Genomic DNA, 12449 nt, shown 5'->3' with positions numbered 1-12449 from the left:
ATAAAGCAATATATTTGGCAACATATTATGAAGCAGATAATTTTATATAAAATATAATTTGACCAACTACCCTAGAAATAAAATCCAACAGGAAAGAAATGATAATCAAAGAAAGTTTACTAAGAAAAGGATTATGGCCAAGTATTTTAGGTTGAGATCTCTACTTAAAAGAAGATTGAGCCTATTACATCTATAACAAATTCATACAGTGAAGCAAAAGAAAACTTCCCCCAGGGACCTTTTGACAGTTACTGGACATGTTTTGGTTGTCATAGGTAAGGAAGAATGTTGCTGATTCTAGTGAATTAGGCCAAAAAAACTTAAATTTTCTACAATATATAAAATAGCTTCTCAAACAAAGAAATATATATCTCTAAATAGTTTACTTTCGAGATGAAAAACTCTTCTCAAGATCACATGAGAAAAAATGAAACTTATCTGCTCACTTAGGAAGATGGATACCAGCACCATCACTACCTTATTGAAAAGTCAGACACAACTGTTTTAACTCTTCTGGGCCTTTATACTACCCTCTTAGCTTTTAGAGTAAATACATATGCAAGTAAACCCATAAATCACTAGGTATGTAGATATATTTAAGTGGGGAGAAAATGATGGTCTTAAAATATGAGAAAAATTTTAGAAATTTAAACAGATATTTATTAGAAAATTGCTAACAGGAAGAAAGTAAAAGTTTCACAATGAGGGATGTCTTCCAGAAATTTAGAGCAAACATGGCTACAGGTACCTATTAAAAGAATGATCATTAAACTTACTGGCAAGCTACCACCTTCACTAACAAAATTACTATTCCACATTATATGAAACAGTAAAAGCAAGAGAAAAGACAAGTCAACAGAAACAAAATGTGTTATTTTGAAATTTTAAAAGTTACTTTGATCTTTATCCATATTTTCCTTGAAAAATATAAAAAGTAAACTCTAAACTCTTAAAAATTGAGTTGAAAAAAGTAATGAGAAAGGAGATTAGTGTCACAAACTAATAGATCTTTCTATTCACAAATTCATCACAGAGAAAGATTTTTGAAATATATGGTTTCATTCACAATAAATGTAAAGCTATATAATATGTAATGTTACAATAGTGTATATTTTGCACCAGAAGGAGACCCGCAAAGACACGTTCAATACTGTAAAGATTATCCTTTATTTTGTATTTCCTTTACTGAGGATACTAATATGCCCAACTGATCAGACATGAATTCTACTATTAAATAACACATAAATTGAAAGCATAATTAGTTAACAATCTTTAAAAAAAATCTTAATGGGTGATAATAAATCTACATTACAAAAAGTACTATAAATATGCAGCAGATTTAATACAGTAGTGAGATAATAGAGAGGTATTTGTAATTTGACATATAAAATGTAACAAAGTTACAGAAACTAATAAATTCTAATATGGGCAAAATTACTAAAATCTATAAATCTTGAGGGGATGGGGAAGGTGGGTGCGAGATTGGGTTTTACCTTGTGGTTCTGACTCACCTTGAACTGATTACGTAGCCCAGGTTGAACTTGAACTCTTGGCAATTCTCCTGCCTCAGTATCCTGAGTGCTAGAATTACAGGCACCAGTGCTCCCACCTTAAACTCCTCAAAAAGCTAGAATTAGACATTCCATTTGATCCGGCTGTTCCCCTTCAGATATCTTCCCAGAAGAATTAAATATATCATACCACAGTGATCTATGTACACCTGTGTTTATAGCAGCACAATTTGTAACAGCTAAATATTGGAAACAACCCAAATGTCCATTAATCAAAGAATGGATAAAAAGATGTGGCTCTTATATACAATGCAGTACTACTAGGACTTAAAGAACGAAAAACTTCAGATGTTTATAGGTAAATGAATGCAACTCGAGACCATATTCATAAGTGAAACAAATTAGACTCAGATGTGTAAACATTGTACTGTCTCCCTGGTTTGAGAAATAAAAAAAGTAAATAGGTTTCCAAATATACTATATATGTTATGAAATAGAAAGAAATTGTTCACAATGAAAGGGAACTAGGAAACGATAAAGGAGAGAACAGAAAGGAAAAAATAGCAAGATAATTATACTGCTATTTTCTCTTAGATCATTGAAAAGAAAACTTTGTGCTAATACTGTTTGGAGAATTTCTTATGCCCATACCTTGTACTCTGAGTAACTACTTTGAAGACAACAATATGCAATTTATTAATCATTGTTATTCTACTATCATTTTGTTTTGAACTTTTTTCATAAGATAAATAAATTGTCTTGAATAAAGAATATTCATCTCTCCCCACAATATGAGAAGATAAATAAGATGAAATGTTTCCATCTATCGCTAGAAAAGTGATTATGTGATCAATTAGACTTCTTAGTTTTTAAAAATAAAAAAATTATTTTCTATATCCTATATTTGGATTAAAAATTTGAAGACACATATATAGATATGTATATACAAAACCTGCCATAATGCTAAAATAAATACATGAAAATATGTTTATGCTACTTTAGGATCAAATTAAAGTCACCGTATCAAATATTTTTGTGGAACACTGTTTTAAACTCAAGTACTTTGATTGAGAAATATATATTCAACAAAATTAGAAAAACAGCATACCCTTATATACATTGGAAACCAAGATCAATATCAGACTAAGATATATCAGGTCAAAATGATAAAAGAACAGTACAACAATTAATAAAAGTATATAAAAAGAATAAAAATTAAATGCTAAATAAAGGTATAGAAATAATATTTGAACATGTTTGGAAAGTAGAATAAAGAAGATAAGGCAAAACTGTCTACAAGACTAGAGAGATATCAAAAACACGCAACCAACCTGTTTTAACAACTTTAAAAAAGACAGTGGAGAAAGGCTAAAAATGAACACTGTTAGTAACACATACTTTACATTTTACTATGACAGAAAATATCCTTCACAGCCCTATCATTCTTTTAAGTTTTGGTGACAATATAGTGATAGAAACTTTTTTTTTAAATTTATTTATTTTTTTTTATTTAAGAGGAAAAAGAGAAAAACACAAAACAAACCAAAGCGGCGTAAGGGTACACGCAATACAGAACTACAAAACAAAACAAAACAAAACAAAACAAAAAACCATAACAGTAAGAAATTACCTGCTAGTAGATTACACACTATTTTCTTGAAAATAGTTCCTCAAATCACAGTATCAAAGAACACAAGGTGGACATTCAAACAGGGAGACTGCAAACAGCTGTGTTCAATGTTCCAAAAACATTGGTAAAGTCAGCTATTTAACACCCCCAAACACACTTGCTGTTATATCCGTTAGAGCTCCTTTTTTTTTTTCCCCTCTCTTTTTTACAACAAAATTTACTTGATCTCTGATCTTGAGTAATACACACAATGTATATTGATTAACAACTCAGTACACAGCATCTACCTAGGGGGCTTTTAAATTAAGAATAAAATCTTGCTAATTTCCTATCATCTTGTTGTGAAGTCCAGTAACACTTTTATTCTTTGTTTTAATTGGCTTTACTCTGTTTTGCGTTATTTAATTTCAATATGTGTGAAGGTATGGACAACTATTTTGAAGAGAACGAGAGACATGGTAGTCACTGTTGATTTATGTTGTCTTGTTTTGAAATCCTGTGTTGAGTGCTTTGTTTTGTTTTGATCTGCTTTGTTCTGTTTTGTTTTTATTCTCTTCAAAATAAAAATATTATTAAAAGTTATAAATAAAGTGGTAGACAAAATTAATGATTCCTAATTGGGACTAAATATTTGGGCCCATTTAGGAAGCTTCCAAAAAACTATAAAATTAAATTCTTAGCCCACATAAAATAACTGAGTACTGCATCTGGAAGTGATATTACATTCCTTTGCTCTAATCTAAATTGTATTTGGGTGGGAATTTTTTTGTGATATTTTGGTTGATTTATGGTAAAGTATTACACTCAGGAAAACAAATTCTAAACAGACAGACATCAATATCCAGAATATCCATATTCAAAAGGTTATTTCTTTTCTTTTCTTTTCTTTTTCTTTAGTGAAAAAATAGTGTAAATTATGATATTTGGTTGTCTGGCAAAGCAAAATAATTATCATAATTATAGAAGTCTTTGCTCTTTCACTGACTGAAGACAGTAATGTGGTAAATCACTCCCATCTGTATACAGTCTGTTGCCTGTAAACACTGGGGCTTAGACGTTCCTTGAATTCGCCTGTGACATGATGGTCAAAAATATCAACATTTTGTGAAATACATCTTATTCAATGTGAATTATTACTAGCTTAATATAAAATAACGAAAAGGAGAGCAGACAAATTGAAAGAAATGAAAGACTTTAGTAAGCACATAGTTTAAATCTTACTTTTAAAAGATGGTGAGAAAATGACCTCCATATACGCATCAGGGAGGATATCCTCATGATTATTAGATTAGCCAGAGGGAATTCACAGTATCAAGATACTGTGGAAAATCAGGATTCATACTGAGCACAAAGATTCAAAAGCTAATTCCTTAATAAAGATTCAGAATGAGCACAATTTCAAAGCTAGGTTAAATAGAAATAAAAGAGAAAATAAATGTCATAGTTAGAGTCAGCCAGAATCACAATATTTCTTTTATTTTTATTTTTTATTTATTTATTTATTTATTTTTTGACACGCTGAGCACTGATATGCTCCTCTGGAAAGAAATCAGGGCTGCAAACTTCCTGCCTGATAGCTCACTTACTTCCTGCAGACTTCAGCTTGCACCTCCCCATCTAAACCTCTATTCCTGATATTTCCAGCCTTTTATCTCTGATCTATGGTCCTTTGGCTTCATGCACCTGTCTCTCCACAGCACATCCCTGTTTTTCTGCTGTTTTCTTCTCCACTGTAGCTTTCCACCATCTGTCTCATGGGCTTGGAACTTGTGGCCATGCTTTCTTACCTGCTCCCAGCACAGAGAGAGGAGCCCTTTCCACTTCCTGCCCAGAAAGTTCTGATGTTGCAGCTCACACAGTGAACCGCTATAAGGAGCCCACATGTAGGCCAGCTCTTTTACCAGAAACCCTTGGGCTCCACACTCTACATGAAAATGACAGTTTCCCAAGAGGCGTCTCAGTCTAGATGTAAACAGGATAAAATCACAGTTACTTCTCTTAATTATTTTTGTCTTTATAGTCTTTAAAATAAGATCTTATTATTTCTATTGTCATTATAATTTAATTCTGATATGTGCAGTTTGGGGTCCAATGTCCTTATATTTCTCTCCTTTCTTTCTCCTTCCTTTCATTAATTTTTGGTGTACAATAGAAAGCTTCCTTGTCAAGATACATACACTGACACAGCTTTATAGCTCTCATTTATAGTTTTCTGTATGCTTTTAAACTTCAGAAACAAATACTTTTTGACTGAAAAGTGATTAAATAATTTTCTGCAACAAAGAATACAGAAAGAATATAATACAATCATTTAAAGTAGCACATGAACTTCAATCATAAAGCATCCTACTACAAAAGAACACAATCATTTGTCAAAATAAAATTCATTTTTCCTTTATACCAATTGCATTGTCCATAATCTGTGTCAAATTTGTTTTAATTTATTTGGGACCATTTCTTGATTGGAAGAACTTTTATGTTTTCAGCGGAATACAAATATTTATACCTTGAAAACAGAATAAGGACATTCTCTTCATTACCTCCTTAATGATGTGTAGACTCTTTTTCATAAATTAAATGCTTAGAATTTTTTTTTAAGCACAAACTGTCCTCAGGACCTTGTTAAATTGAAAGTTCTGATCAATAAAGTCTGGAATGGGACTAACTTCACTGCTACTCTGAAGTTGTATTTTATGAAAGTTTCTACTGCACTCTGTGCTTTTTAAAGCATGTCAGATTGACTGTTTCCTGAGATTACCTTAAAGGGGAGTTTCTGAATAAATTTAACTCATACTTGATTATCAAAGATTGAATTTCTTGGATAGTTACTTCTTTGGTTGAATCATATACTCCAGTTTTCTTTTAATTTTAAAGAAAAACATGCATAAATGATCTTTTTTTGTATTTTCAGGTAACTAAAATTTCCTCCTTTTTCTGTTAGCCTTGAAAGTTAGACTGACTATAAGAATGTCTGCATGAAGTTATTTTATTTGAACATTTTCATATTTAGTTCCATATAGTGGATAATACTACTGGCTTTCTTCATGGGTACAGAGACACTAGTATTATGCATCATGTTATGCTAAACAATAAAAATGTTCAGATAATTTTTTTCATTTTAAAGGGAAAAAACAGAAAGGTAAAACAAAAATCTAGAGACACAAGTACAAGAACAACAAAATACACAAAACAATAACAATATAAGGTATCAAAACAAGATGACAAGAATTTAACAATGGTTATAATATTGCATACTGCTATCTTCAAAAGAGTTGCTTAGATTGTCAGATATAGACATGCAAAATTGATCTAATCATATGAGTATTAACTATTCTTTTCCAACAACCAATGGAATTAGTAGTCTAATCATCTTAGCTATTTTATGCATATAAAAACAAATATATACCTTTTTGTTTGCTCTTCCTTCTTTTTATTTAAAGCTCTTGTCTCATTCTCCCTTCCACCCATACTTTGTTCACTTTCTTTTTTTTTATACATGTTTGCAGTAGACAATGTTTACTTTCCTTCTGTGGCATAGCCACATGGATATGTAACTAAAAGTGGGATTTCTTGATAAAAAAGGAAGCCTTACTTGGTTAGAATTTGAAAAAGTGTTGATATGACTTTATTTATGCAGTGTAGGAGTGCTTTAGTGTTCCCGTATCCTTGCAAATACGTAGTTATAAATTATCATTTTACCTATACTAATAAGTTTCTACAAGATTGTTTCCATAGTTTAAAATTTCCATTTTTCCAGTGAATAATACTGAGCAGATTATTTATATAAATCAGTCATTCATGAGTTTCTCTTTGCAAAATGCCAGTATAAACCATTTCTTGTATTTTAATAAGTTTGCTTATTTGTTCATTGCTTGATTGTGGAGCATCTTTGTCAGATAAGTTGTTAATTTTTACCTTCTGATGGAATATTTTCACTTTTCTAATTCTATCTTTCCAACTATATGATGATATTTGCTGATTTTTCTAGTTAAAATGCATGTCTTTTTTTTTATTCTGTATAAGAAATCTCTTCCCTCCAAAGCCATAAAGCTATGTTTTATAAAGTATTCTTTATAAAGTATTCTTTTTAAAGTATTATCTTTAGTATTCTACTTTTGAGTTTTACATTACATCTCACATAAAGTTATTTTTTAAAATTCCACTTTAAAGATTCATTTTTTTTATCAGTACCGGGGATCAAACTCACAACCATGAGCTTGCAAAGCAGGCGCTTATGCCGCTGAGCTAAATCCCCAGCCCCAAAGATCCATTTTTTATTCTCATATTACTTGTTCTAAAAACTACTGACATTTTTCTGCTCCTGAATTGCATTGATTCCTTCCTTTGGTAATCATTCAATTATATGTATGCATCTATTTCAAGTTTTTTCATCATTATATTGATTTTGGAATTAATTTCCACAGAGTCTCAGTAATACATTGACTTTGGAGAGTGTCAAGTCAGTAGATGGAGAAGCACAGGAGTTACCACTAGATATCCTATTATGTTTGGGAACAAAATTTTCTCTGGAGAAATCAATGAAGAACGAGGAAAGGAGAGGGAAGAGAACAAAAAAAGAACCCACTAACTTTCTATGGCATTCATTTTACTGAGAGTTAAAATACAAAATTAAATGAAATGATGGACAAATAATAATTTTCAGTGTAAGATAAAACCAAATTTCAGCTACAGTTTTACCAGATCAACAATATAATGGAAAGTTGTTTATTTCCTGAAAGCTAAACTACCTAAAGCAATTGTATTTGTGATTTTACTATGCTGATGTTGGGAAATATAACAGACAATCCTTCATGAGCATGATGATCACAGTCTATCATATGCTCATTCATGTATATTTGATAACCTTGGTAATTTTGTGGAGTTTTATTTTCCTAAACCATATTGCTGGTTTGAGTGGAGCACCCAAGTACTGAGGGGAAAAAAAACAGCTCAATATCCATTGGAATTCCTTTCCTTTTTCTGTATCATCACAAACTAAAGAGAGTCCTTGAAATACATCACTACATAATGCAGTTCCAACAGATAATCAACACTCTCAGCAGGAAAAAATTATATAAATGCACACACTGATATGTATGTATATGCACAATGATATGACAACTCACAACCATATATGTAACTATGCAGGCACTTTGACAAAGCAGTTATAATAGGTGACTGCACTTCATACAATGACAATATCACTAATCATACAAACAAATAATTATTCTTTAAGATATACACAATGGAGTGTTACTTACAAAATCTGTAAGAAACAATGGAGTTTTTCATTTAGGTTCATATGCAGAACCCAATGAAGATATCATCTCAGTGAAAGCACCATGATCTCACATATGCCAGTGTAGGATACTGAAGTTTGTTCCAGATGCTTTAGTCCAGAGAAGTAGCAGGGGTCTTGGTTCCATAGGCAGATCTGTCTCTAATTAAGGGCATACTTATGCAACCTCTTTCACATCCACCTTTGCTGTGATTGGACAATGGTGTACACTTGAGCCAACCAGATCAGGTAGCCAACCAGTCACTCTAACAAAGAGCCTCTTGTGCTGGTAATAGGTCTGGGCTTGGAGTCACGCACTCTGACAATTACTGATTTAGTGATCCTGAGCAAATAATGACTATGACCACATTTTCTTAGTGACACATGCAAATATAGCAGTTTTGTAAGAGTTCTAAAAAATAAAATTTTCGAGTCCATAATAATACATCTCTAAAATAACAATCCTTAGAAACTAAACGTGTGTTTCAGCACCTCTTCCCCTGCCTGGTGCAGGAATAGGGATGCTTTAAGCATACTTTGCCAACTGGCCCTTAGCTTCAGAGATCATGTCCCACTAGGTAAGGGTTACATACAGGGGCACCAGTAGTAACTTCAAAGACTCAAGCTCAAGTAGAAAATACATGACTATTTGGAAACATCACGTCTGGCAATCCAGAAAAATCACAGTCCTTGTGCAAGCAGGTAGCATGTAATTATGAATTCTCAGCCTGATACAGCAGTAGTGTTCTAAGGTCTTGTGACATTTGTCTTTTACAATTATTATTTGATAAAAATACCAAAGTTTCTGGTACAGAGAAAGAATTGTAAAATCTTTTCATTTCTCTGTTCTACATCATGTGCTAAGTCTATCCTTGGTTTTGACTGACAGCTTTGTTCTGCCATATTTGACTTTATTCTCCCCCCCCAAAAAAAAAAGTAACAAGAACTAAGGAGTAATAAAATCTAAAATGTGTAAATTTTGTTGTAAAAAGAGAGGAAGGGAAAAAAAAAGAGCTCTAACGGATATAACAGCAAGTGTGTTTAGGGGTGTTAAATAGCTGACTATATTAATGTTTTTGGATCATTGAACACAGCTGTTTGTAGTCTCTCTGTTTGAATGTCTACTTTGTATTCTTTGATACTGTGATTTGAGCAACTATTTCCAAGATGATAATATGTAATCTATTAACAGGTGATTTCTTACTGTTATGTTTTTTTTGTAGTTCTGTATTATATGTAACCTTACACTGCTTTGTTTTGTTTTGTGTTTTTCTCTTTTTCCTCTTAAATAAAAAAAATCTTTTCATTTATCTCATACAATTTTAAATACATGGTATATCAAAAGTAGACTATGGGCTGGGGATTTATCTCACTGGCATAAGTGCCTGCCTGGCAAGCATGAGGTTGAGTTCAATCACTGATACTAAAAAAAGGAGGGGGGCTAAATCTGTTTGTGGTCCTAACAAAATGTGTTTTTAGGAGCCACTAAATATAGTAGCATAAAAATATTATTTCACAGAAGAGACATATGAAGAGACATTGGAAAGGATATTGCTGTTTCCTACATATTTTGTTACAAAGAAGAAACAAAAACCAAAGCTTTTAACTCAAGGCACATGACAAACGAGTGTACACACAGCAATACTGATGAAGATACCAACAAGATGGTATGCACAAAATATTGCCTGACATCTGGGCAAACTCTAGTGTGAAAAATGGATATAACCATCTTGTGTGTACGACTCAAAATAAGGTTAAGATAGACAGCACCATTAGGACATTTTCAGAAATTTAAATCAATTAATTAGTCTATTTTCATGCACTAATGACTTTAATCTGTTGGGTTTTTTGGGGGGGACTCCTTACAAAGAAAAGAGATGCTAGAAATAGCACAGCATTCAAAGCTAACTGCAGAAAAAGTTATGATCTGTTCTAGGACCTCCCTTGGTAAATTGTAGCCTTCAGATTAAAACCAGCTTTCAGTCTGTTTTTTATAAATAAAATTGTAGTGGAACAAAGCCACAAAGGTATATTTATGTAATGGCTTAGGCTGCTTTTGCACTACAGTGTCTAGATGGACTGGATTCACTGTGGACTTTGTGGCCCACAGAGCCTATAATAATATATTCATATTCTGACTTTTGCAAAAACAATTCCACATTTCTAATCTAGGAGCAGTGTTACATTTAACCTAATTTCTTTAAATGCAGGCATACAATTATTCCATCAGTAATATTCATGAATAAGTATTAAAGGGGACCATAACAGTCTCAATCTAACTTAAATCATTACATAAATTGCTATGGTATTTAGATACACTGCTTTCTTATCCAGAAAATGTGCCCAAATTATTTAAGCAAGAAATGAATGCACCAATTTAGAGGTAAAACACATCAAAATTTTGTTAGTCATAAAGAATTGAAAAACATGATTATTTCCCCTTGGCAAATTCTACTTTCAAGGAAGTAATAATTTGTTAACAAACAAGTACAATCACAGTGACTGTTTTAACCCGAGTGAATGATACCAATATGAAAAAGAAAAATGAATAACATTTATTTTGAAAACATTTACTGATAATAGCAGTTGAAATAATTTCAGCTTATGAATGAGCCTATGTGCCTTACTATGCAATTGTGAAATACAAAAGATACATGAACAATAACTAATTTTTCTTATAATCTACAAAAAGTAGATTATTTTTATAGAGAACAACGTATTATCCATGCACTGATGTTGATTTTAGGGAATGACTCTTCTCATCCTGCCTCTTTTATCCAGCTTAGAATGCCAGGCCTGAAGAATTTCAAGCTTTGGATGGCCTTTATGTTCTGTGTCATGTATATTGTGGCTGTTGTTGGCAATATCATCATTCTCTATATAATTAAACTGATCACACACTGCATCAGCCCATGTATCTTTTTTTGACCATGCTAGCATTCATGGACTTGGTCCTGTCCTCCTCTACCCAGCCAAAAATGCTGGCCATCCTGTGGTCTCATGCTTATGACACTGAATATCATGCCTGTCTCATTCAGGTGTCCTCACGTGCTTTTGCTTCTATGGAGTCAGGGGTGCACATGGGTATGGCCTTGGATCACTACGGCCATCTGCTTCTCACTTCGTCACTCCAGCATTCTGACCACATCTGTGGTAATCAAACTAGGGACAGTCGTGATGGTGAGAGGGCTGCTGTGGATAAACCCCTTCTGCTTCATGATTTCCAGGATGCAATTCTGTCCTAACAGGGTCATTCCCCAGTCATACATGGCTGTGCTGAAATTGCTGTGTGCTGATACCAGAGTCAACAGTGCATATGGGCTCTTTGTGGCATTCTCTGTGGTTGGTTTTGACATTCTTGCCATCAGTGTATCCTATGTGATGATTTTGAGAGCTGTGCTACAGTTTCCCTAAGGTGAAGCCCACTTCAAGGCTTTTGATTCATGTGCTTCTCACATCTGTGTCATCCTGGCTTCTACATCCCAGCCCTTTTTACCTTCCTCACCCATTGCTTTGGCCATCACGTGACCCGAGAGATATACATCATGGTTGCTAATCTCTATCTACTGGTGCCTCCAATGCTCAACCCCATAATTTATGGAGTTAGGACCAAACAGATCAGGGACAGGGTTATCAGGGTGTTGTGGAAAAGACCTGTGAGCCTGGAATCCCACAACCATTCCAATTGTCTTACTGATCAGATGACATGATGAAGACCATTTGCTAGGATCTTAACCTCTCATCCCAAATTATTTATCCAACAAGTAGCCCAGAGGCCAGTAACCTGCAGAAGATAAAGTAATAGATTTCCAGATATACCAAGCAAGTGATCAGAGAAATTTGCTGGGTAATAAGAAACTAAGTTAAAATTTGCATCTATGTCAACCATCATGAGCAAACCATTATGTTCCCATTTTTTAAATCAGTGAATATTTAAATGAGACTTTTCTTCTATGATTTTTTACACTATTGATTAAGTATAAATTGATACACTATTTAGATGATGAAAAGGTTTTTATCAAACAAATAC

At 32.9% G+C, this 12449-nt stretch overlaps 1 pseudogene; it reads left to right on the top strand.

The window, feature by feature from the left end:
* The first annotated feature begins 11143 nt into the window (after positions 1 to 11143).
* On the top strand, positions 11144 to 12129 carry LOC100725621 (olfactory receptor 52R1-like; annotated as a pseudogene).
* The last annotated feature ends 320 nt before the right edge of the window (positions 12130 to 12449 follow it).

This window comes from Cavia porcellus, unplaced genomic scaffold, assembly GCF_034190915.1.
Source record: "Cavia porcellus strain 051 isolate PalLab524CR breed Dunkin Hartley unplaced genomic scaffold, mCavPor4.1 scaffold_9, whole genome shotgun sequence".
Lineage (NCBI taxonomy): Eukaryota > Metazoa > Chordata > Mammalia > Rodentia > Caviidae > Cavia > Cavia porcellus.
Note: the sequence above shows the minus strand (reverse complement) of the source record. Positions and strands in the feature narration are given on the sequence as shown.